The 10,200-nt window shown below is 37.0% G+C and overlaps 1 non-coding gene across 1 annotated transcript; it reads right to left on the bottom strand.

Moving 5' to 3' along the window:
• Window positions 1-7,548: 7,548 nt before the first annotated feature.
• Window positions 7,549-7,711, bottom strand: LOC129085434 (U1 spliceosomal RNA). Its single transcript, XR_008530695.1, has one exon. It is a non-coding gene; the product is annotated as a U1 spliceosomal RNA (small nuclear RNA).
• Window positions 7,712-10,200: the final 2,489 nt, after the last annotated feature.

Consider the following 10,200-nt stretch of genomic DNA (forward strand, 5'->3'; position numbering starts at 1 on the left):
TAAGGATACAACGGTGTGTGGAGACAGTGCAAATAGAAGGAGCAGCATCTGAACGGCTCTGAGTAGGAAGGATATAGCATGTTGAAGATCCCTAAGGAACCCACGCATCCCTGCATGCATATTTGTTCACCATGTCACTCGTGATAAAAACATACTTAGCTGACACACAGTGTTTTAATGAGCAAATGAATGAATGGGCTAGAAACTATGTGCCTGAAAAAAGAAGCACCATTGTGTGGCTGGGTAGCTTGGTTGGTTGGAGCATCATACCATGCACCAAAAGGTAGCTGTTTCAGTTCCCAGTCAGGCACATACCTAGGCTGCAGGTTTGATTCCTGGTTAAGGTGCATATGGGAGGCAACATCTCTCTCTCTCTCTCTCTCTCTGAAAATTAATAAAAACATATCCCTAGGGAAGGGTAAAAAAAGTAGCAAGTAGCAGCATCTATAGACAAAATTTCCTTTGGTAGCTGAAAAATTATAGATTATTATATTAGTCCCATTGTCATTGCATAGTACTGGTGTCCAGCAACTAAAGATGTCCCCCCTAGATTGACATGTCTATGGTAATACCATCACTTGATATTATAGATCTTTGTTTATGTGTGTTTCATCCTCTAGTCTGTATGGTCTTTGAGAGATGATACTTTTTATTATTTATCTTTTTATTTTCACTACCTAGTACCAGGAATACATAGGGCTCAAGCACTTATTAAATGGAGAGATGTCCTCCTTGAGGGCAGAGAGCACTACTCTTTCTATTACCTATAGCACTTAGAATGACACCTTACACCTAGTAGGCAATCAATAAATGCTTGATGAATTAAATTGGAGCACTAGATTTCACTATATCCTACAAATTTCCTATTTCTCCCATCTGCTCTTCACAGCATAAAACCAAAACTCAGATTAATATGAAGCACCAACAATTCTACCCTCTCAACATTACCCCTCCAGGGGCTAGTTTCTCCACTCATTTGTAGCATTAACTTTTACAGGCTGATAACTTATCCAAAGCTTCAGCTCCCAAGGAGGTCTTAGGGAGGTGTACTTAGAGACTGTATCAAGTCAAAGATCATCTTCTCACTATAAACACAGATCCATTTAAGAGGGAACTCATCATATTATGCTAACATTGAAGGTATTACACATAATATGCCTCCCCACAAAGCTGCACACATGACATTTTTCTCCAAGTTACCACATGTGTTTCCCTCACCCACATTACTATATTATTATAATTACACACACACACACACACACACACACACACACACGCACATGCACAGTTCAGCCTTGAACAATGCAAGGATTTGGAACACCTGCTGACCCTTCCCTACCGAGTCAAAAATCTGTGTATAATTTTTGACTCTATAGTCAGACCTTCCACACCTACAAATTCAACCAACCTCAGATGGAAAACAGCATTTTCCACCTGTGGCTGGAAATCCAGAGTTGGGAATGCAAAAATACTATTTTATATCTGCAATTGGTTGAATCCAAAGATGTGAAATCCCCTAATATGAAAGGTAACAGTATTTATTGAAAAATAATCTGGATGTAAGCAGACCCACGCCATTCAAAACCATGCTGTTTGAGGGTCAACTGTGTATTATATATTATAACATGACATCCTTGTGTCCCAACAGATCATCATAACAAAATTAATGTCTAAGTAACGGAAATGTAATGACATACGTGAAATCAGATACATAATGTAAAAGCTGAAGCTTCATTTGTTCTGCACCAAGATTTAAAAATCTCAATATTTGGTTAATATAGAAGCTGAAAAAAATTCTTATTCTTTTTATCAATATTTTTGGTAAAAAGAGATAAAAACTGACAAACCAATAAGGGAAATTTATTGGCCAGACAGTCCTCCAAAACCATTTCCATGGCTTGAAAAAATACGTGGCCAGGTGGCAAGGCTGGGAACAATAGCCACCTCTCTACCACAGCAATGCTCTGGGGAGGAGCCTGTCATCCCACTGCTGGGCACTGGTTGGCTGGCATTGTGCTACATCTGCACATAAATCTCTCCCAGCAAGACTCAGACAGCAGAGAAGTTCCCAACATGGATGGGGACTTCAAAAGCCAAGCAGCCAAACAAGCAAATATAAAACAAATGAACTGAGACAAAAAATAAAGGTCTACCTGTAATTATGAAATCATATTGTTCCCTATCACACTTTCTCTAAAATTTCAGCTGAGGCTTGTTCCTATTCTAACCCTGGGTATGAAAAAAAGAGATTTAGAGTAACAGATCAGAATAATAAAATTCAATAAGTAAGTAGTATACTCAGCAAAAAATATCAGCATACAAAAATATTTAATACTCAGAGACTTTATCTCAGGATAAAACATTACAATCTATAAAAAGTAAATTTGAGCTCAAAAAGCTGAGAAAACAGGGTAAACTACATTTCGACTTACTTTTATAAGAACTCTAAAATATTAATTTTACCTGATGTCTTGATACATTTTAAAACATGGAAAATATTTCTTAATAGAAAATATTTTATCTCAAGTTTTTTTTCCTTTTGCCTGCATTTATGAAGTGTTCTCTTTGTATTTGTTAAAAAGTATTTCATATTTTACCACCTGTATAAGTTAGCTTAGGTTAGTTTATACCATAATTAAAAACAACTCCAAATTTTAGTGCTGTTATACAATAAAAGTTTAATTTTTTCACATGCAAACCTGCAGATCTTGGCAACTCCCTGCGCAGCTGTGCTGAGTGGATCCCCATTTCTGGGCTGCATGTGACTCAAGGTAGCTGCAAATCATTCAGTGCTTCTATGAGCACCAGGATGGGGAGAGTCTCGAAGACCAGAAGATTACCCATTAAAGGCTTCTGACTGGATGTGACACATATCACTCCCGGTCACATTTCACTGGTCAAAGTAAATCACTCTGCCTTGTATAAATATGAGAAGGTGAGAAGATAAAGTCTCCCAAAGCCAGGAAATAGAAGAGGAATTGACCTTTGTGAATACCTACCATACAAACACTGAATAGTCAATATAGTGGATTTTTAAACAATGGGCAAAATGCATATTTTTAAGAACTTGTTTGCATTGAAAATAATTTAGTTTAGTTTTTAAAATTCTTTGATAGTCTTAGATCATAAATATTAAAGAATTTGTAATGAATTTTGAGGCAGGGGATGTTTCTGCTCTTTCACAATTATACTTCCATTAAAATTGTAATAATTGCTTCTACAATAATCAGGGTTAATACATCCTTTCTCTCCTAAATGTTGCTATTTTCTGCTGCTGCTACTATAACAAATATCCACAGTAATATCCCCATATACATTAAATTCTACAAACACCAAACTGATCAAGACCAAAAAACAGACAAAATATACATACCTATATTTTAAGCTACCTACTTATTTTATTTAAATTATTGGAGATGCAGGAGTATCCCATACTCATTGTTTTTACTGTATTAAATACATGAAATGTTTTAAGTTCAACGCATTTTAGTTGAGTACATAGTACCTAGTGCATTTCAATAAGTATCTAATTTTGTACTAGAGATCTTATAATATGAAAGCTGCACTACTATACAATGCAGATGCAGATCTAAAGCAGATTTCCTGCAATTCCAGCAATAGCAGTACCTTAACCCAAAAACCAAAAACAAAATGATTTTTTTCTGTTTGTGTGTGTGTGCGTGTGTGTGTGCATTGCAGCAAAGAAACAAGCACTTGAACACATGGAAAGTTAACAAAAAGTGAATTTAAAAAATCCCAAAAGTGTTGGTACAAAGAATGACTCAGTTTAAATATCAACTCTACAGAATAATTTCTAAAGTGAAGGGGGAAAAACACAATGTCAGTATTAAGAGTCAAAGAGCTTTTCTTTAAAGTTAAACATGTACCTAGATGTATCTGAAACACAGTTCACTACTAAATATCTAAAATTGGTGTACGAAATATTTTAAAACTATATTTATTACATATCTGAACTGTAAATGTGAAAGAAAATCAGGAAAATTCCTTCTCAAGGGCCAAAAGATGAAGCAGCCGTGTGAGTCTAGAGCAGACAGGAAGCACTAAACCAGCAGCTTGCATGGAGCGTCACCTAATCCTCAGCAAAGCGAAGTGGCAGTTTCAAAAACCACATAGGAGATAAAATAAATAAATAAAACAGGACACTTGAATAGTTGTATTGGAGACCCACTTACAATCTAGGAGCCCTAATGTGTTACATCTTCCATAAAATGACGAATTAGAAAGAACTGCTTTGCAAAAACGCTCTGCAAAGAAGCTTGTCTGGAGTAACTTTGCCTCTGGGCATGGGAGGGAGGGAGTGGTGTGGGGCTGGAATAGTTGAAATAGTCCCTGAAAAGTGTTAGTAAAAGTCAGTCATCTTGGATGATGCAAAAAACCACCAAGAAAATAAATTACATTGGCCCAATTATAGCAGAGATTCAGTGTGGCTGGTGGAAATTAAAATCATCAGAAATTAAAGAAAATCGTCTTTGCGGGGCTATCTCTGCGCTGCACATCAGTGGCTTTTCACCAGTCGAATATCACGCCATTGTATATCAGTGAAGAATGCATAAACACATTGTGCTAAGAAATTGTGGCATTCATGTGAAAAATAAGTAAATTTGTGCCCTATTTCATACATACAAAAAATCTATTCTCTGCTCCTAATAGACTTAAATGCATATAATATTCTGTACTGATAACCCTGGGACAGGAAAGATGTTTGTGATCAACACATAAAGAACATGTTTATGAAGATGTATGTAAGAAACTAGTTTACAGAAGAGATAAAATGTGCAAATCCTGAAGGAAAAGATGATGAATTCAACCACATTGAATTAAGGACTTCTCCCTATTAGTTCTGACTTCAGCTGATATAAAATTGAGATGTAAAAAATCTTGTGAAAATCAAATGTTTGGGTCTACAGGTCAGCTGTAGATGAGTTGGGCTTGGATCCAGCTTAGGACTGAACTAAGGCTGCTCCAGAGGTCCTCCTTTCACCCGTGGCTACCAGGACATGCTGTTCTTATGGAGAATGGTAGAAGCACAAGATGGCAACCTGAACCTTACAAGCAATATTTAGTGCCTTTGCTTGTATGACATCTGCTCATATTCCATTGGCCAAAGCAAGACTCTTGGCCAAGCCCAACACTATGGTGGCAAGATGTCATATTCCAACTATTCTGGAGGTAGGTCATTATAACTGCATGAACAAATCACCCGGCTACAGGGAGTGAAGAGTTGGAACCAGTACTCCTATCAACAATTGGTACCTTAAACCATATGAAGAGCAATCCAGAGTCTGGGTGAAGATGTTTATCACATATATAACTGACAGTGGAGTATTCTCCCAGATATTTTTTTAACCAGTAAGAAGACAAACGATATGATTTAAAATAGGCAAATAATAGAAAGAGGTACTTTACAGAAAAGAAAATATGAAAATATAATGTTTAAATTTATTGCAGACAAAAAGAAAGACAGCAAATCACACCCTCATGTTTGCAAGACTCATAATACTAAGGGTGGGTAAGAATGTAGAGTAACTGTAAGTTTTACACAATTTATGGGAGTGTAAATTAGTATATTCACTTTGGAAAGCAACTGACATTATCTTGCAGCCACAAATACATTTAAATTCTTTGACCAAGCTCTTATTATATGAAATGTTAAAGGGACTTACCTAAGAAAAAGAAGATCAAAACTATGAACAGTAAAATGACAAAAAACTCACAGCTGAACCTGGACAAACAAACAAACAAAGCAAACAACTAGAACAGGAACAGAATCGTAGACATGAAGATCACATGGAGGATTATCAGTGGGGAGGAGAAAAGGAGAGAACAGGGAATAAGAAGCATAATTAATAGGTACACAAATAGACCGGGGAGGTTAAGAATAGAATGGGAAATGGAGAAGCCAAAGAACTTACAGGCATGACCCCTGGACATGAATAAAGGTGGGGGGATTGCTGGAGGGAATGGGTTACCAGGTGGAGCAGAACGAAGGGGGAAAATGGGACAACTGTAATAGCATAATTAATAAAATATACTTAAAAAATTCTTTGGCCCAGTTGTCATACTTCAAAAACCCTTGCACATGGGATCCAAAAGTCATGTACATTGCAGCATCTTTGTGAATACAAACAGCTAAGAAAAGCCAACGTCCTTCAAATGGTGAGTAGACAAACAGAAAATAGTATATTTCTAACATAAAATATTTATAGTAGTGATAATAAGTGAACTACATCTCCATATCCACATAGATGAACAAAAGAATTGTTGATTTTAAATACCAAGTAAGTCTCAGAAACATACAGAGGACAGATATCATTACAAGATGTTCAAATAAAAGTAAAGCCAAACAATTATGTCACTTAGGGGTTATTAATATATTACAAATGTATAAAGAAAAAAGAATGAAACACAAAATTCAGTAAGAGAGGCATACAAGGATATTGAACATCAATGCATTTTTTTTCAATGTATTGTGAGTACATCGGTGCTTGTTTTACTAGTGTTTATACCTTATATAAATGCATTATACACATTATATTTTACACATGTACTGTTTTATAGTTGAACACAGTAAAAAATTCAATTATCAAAATATCAAAATGTTGTTTTTCTTCTTGAGTTTCTATTATCATTTTACAAACTGGTATTTAGTCAACTGCATATCCCAAATTTTAATCACTGTTGATTCTATAACTTTTTAATGTTTCCTATCTAGGCATGCTCACTGTTGTTCTCCACTGTTTTGATTTAGGATGAGAAGCACTAACTGTATTCAATTAATGGAGAATGCTGACACCTTTAGCCGGTTAAATTTACTGGTTAAATTTAGAAAAGTTCCAAGATCAGCTGGCTAGAGAGAGATCAAGAAAATATTTTTAAAACAGTAACAGTAGCTGTTAAACATTTTCTCTGCAAGTCATTACCTTGCAATAACTAGGGAAATGCCCACAGCAGCCCCATGGCCTGGGTTCTATGGGCTACCCCATTCCACAGGACTGCGGCACAGCAGTGTCATGCGGTTTCCCAGGCACACGGCTGTTAAGCAGTGAGGATGTGCTTCACACTCCTACTCTTACCCACTATGTCATACAAAATTAAATGTTAAAACAAAATCACGGAGCAATCAACTGTCAAGGAACAAGACATGTACTAATTATCATTTGTAAAATATAAACAACAGCGTTTCTAAAATCTGTGAATTTACTGAATAAATTATAAGCAGGATGGTACCACTGGTACTTTGCTGTGTATCCGTCCATATGTCTTCTCTCATTCTTTCCAACTATTCATTTTTTGTGCTGTACTTCCTCATTGCCTTCCTTTTTTTCCCCTCCAAGAATATCTTTGCTTAATTGTATCCCCAAAATGTCTCTCTTACAAATTTTCCACAATTTTGTACAGTGTAAGTTATTTTCTTATATTGAAATGAAGATTAAATAGAATAAAGGGAGAGAATCCTTAGTCAGAATTACTTTAGTTTGAAGTAACATTGCCTCTAAATAAGCATTGTTTGGTGGTGTTTTTTTTTTCAGGGGACGAGCACGAACACAGTCCCCCACTACCACAAATTGTGCAGTCAGGTTTCCCACATTTGGGGAAATCGCAGGGGTCAGCACATCCGGAGTCCAATGGATAAGCCTCGTCCTGGGAAACCACCTTCATGATCATGGTATCTCCCACGCCAGGTAAATGTAAGAAGTGGTTTATTTCAGCTGTTCAATTTATCTAATGTGGTGACTATTTTCATCTTTGAGTTGAAGAAATTTGAATTTCTGAACTCTACTAATTTCAGTTAAATATGTCTCAAAGCCAGGGTTCCAGGTCAGGCCCTAATTTTGGAGGACCATTTGTTAAATTCCTTAGTTCAGGTGCAACCCTCCTACAACATTTAAGACATCAAACAGGTCAAATAAAATGACATTATAATAACTCACTTCACATTCCCATGCAGAGTATATTTTTCTCCGTAAATCGCCATTTCAGCCTCTGCCTTTCCCCCACAGAGCCCTGCACCAGCATCTTCCCAGACTTCAACCACTATCCAGAAGACCTCCACACGCAGAGGAAGACTCATAGATCACCTTACATGGAGCTAAAGAAAGTTGCAAATCTGTGACGAGAAAGCCCTGTGCATTAGGCAGATGCTGTCAGAAGGTACACGAGGCATAGTTGGCCTTAAGTCACTCATGCACAACTTACTCTAGCACACGATCAAATTCATAGACCTATGGTCAAGACCAAGGGCAGTTTTCCTCTCCCATGTCTTTCCACTACATCAGTGCATCTCCATGAAAGATAATTTTGTCCCCTTCCTCCTACCTGCCTAATGATGCAACCAGGTTGTCACAACTTGTGCAGGGAGGTGGGAGGGACTGCTAATGTCATCTATTCAGTAGAGGCCAGAGATACTACTAAATAATGTACAATGCATGGACAACCCCCGCAACAAAGAATTATTTGGCCCAAACTGTCCGTAGTGCTAGGATTGAAAAACCCTGCATTAGATCTTTCTACTCCTCTTTGCTAAGCTGAGTACCATGGAAATGAAACTTGTGGTCTTCCACCCGACAGTCTACACATTATCCATTCATCTCTTTTTCCTACCAAAAGAACCCTTACTTTCTTAAGCATCAGACAAGATTCAGTGTGTTCTGGGTTCGTCAGTCCTTCAGTCATAACCCCATTCTTTTTCCTTTGCTATAGTTTAAGACTAGAGGAAAAGTACAATTCTGTCACATGAGATACAACAGTGTAACTGTTAGGGGCTTCTGGGGAAACCTCCCTTACTCTTAAATGAAAGAACGTACTGTAGTCTCTTCTGGCCTGTGGATATTGTTGTATAGGATGTAACACCCAGGCTGGTGAAACTGCCTTGCCCCTGTGAAGGAAACAGATGACATGCAGAAAACAAAAGAGGAGAAAACTAGGGGGGAAAACTTGGATCTTTGATATTGTCACTAAGCTACTGAGTAAGCCAACATTAAAAGTACCATCCTCAGATCTCATATGTCATAGTAGTTTTTCCTTACTGTTTCCTTAGTTACTTGCATCGGAAAGCATCCTAATACATCCTATGGCCCACTCTATTTCTCAAGGAAAGAAAATTGGAACATTTAATATTATTAGTTTTCTTGGGATTTCTTCGAATTCAAATGAAATATCTGATTGAGAGGCAACTATGGGCTGAAAGTTAACTCAGGCCCAAGAGTCACCACAGCATACCCCTAACATGTCCCACTAGGAAACACCTAGGGCACTTTTGTTTTTTCCTGGACTTCATGGGATGTGGAGTTGTCTACCTTGGCCAATATCTTTAAGAGCCTCAACTCTATGAATGACATCAGGGTCATCCAAATGAAATCCTTGAACAGATGATAAAATTTCATGGAAAAAGGTCCGGGAATTTTCTGGAGCCCTTTCTTCCACCACCCTCCCATCTAGTCATTGCATTGTTGAACTTCACTTATGATATACGTCAACTCATGCCAAGGAATGATGGTGAAACTATGCTATAGACTTCCCTCCACTTGGATTTTCCACCTAACTACCTAAACATCATCTCTTCTCCATTACCCTTCAGCAAACTCCATAAGGGCACAATCACATGCTCTCTAAAAACTGTGTTATGCTCATCCCAGCGCCAGTATTAAATCACAGGCAGATGTCTCACTATATTTTGAAATAGCTAAAATTCTGTCAGTTTTAAGTCATCAATGCTAAACTTGTTAAGTCTACTTCATTTTGATTAAGCAAATATTTTTATATAAATAGGTAGTACTACTAAAATCAACTGGAACTATTTATTAGAAAAGAATCATTACTTTGGTTCTAGACAAAAACTTTGTTCAAAACAGAAGTCTAAGGAAGCCACACTTCCACATTCCCAGAGAAGAGAAATTTTGTTACCCTTGCCATCTTTGCAAATACTGTGCTCTACTGCCTTAGACACAATTGTATTTCATTTGCAACCTATAAGTTATAAAGCAGATTCCTGGCATTTTAATTACATGACCCAATAAATACCAATATTTCAATTTTTCAACTCTTCAAGGAAGACTATAACAGAGTTATCATTGAGTCTGGCTGTCTAAACCCATCTTTTAAATCTCAGTTTACTAATATATCTAAGATCTGATTAAAGGTCCCAATGAGAAACACAAAAGTTGAGAAATCTAATTCTAA

This window comes from Pteronotus mesoamericanus, unplaced genomic scaffold (genome assembly GCF_021234165.1).
Source record: "Pteronotus mesoamericanus isolate MK-2021 breed Mesoamerican mustached bat unplaced genomic scaffold, CSHL_Meso_final scaffold_232, whole genome shotgun sequence".
Classification (NCBI taxonomy): Eukaryota; Metazoa; Chordata; class Mammalia; order Chiroptera; family Mormoopidae; genus Pteronotus; species Pteronotus mesoamericanus.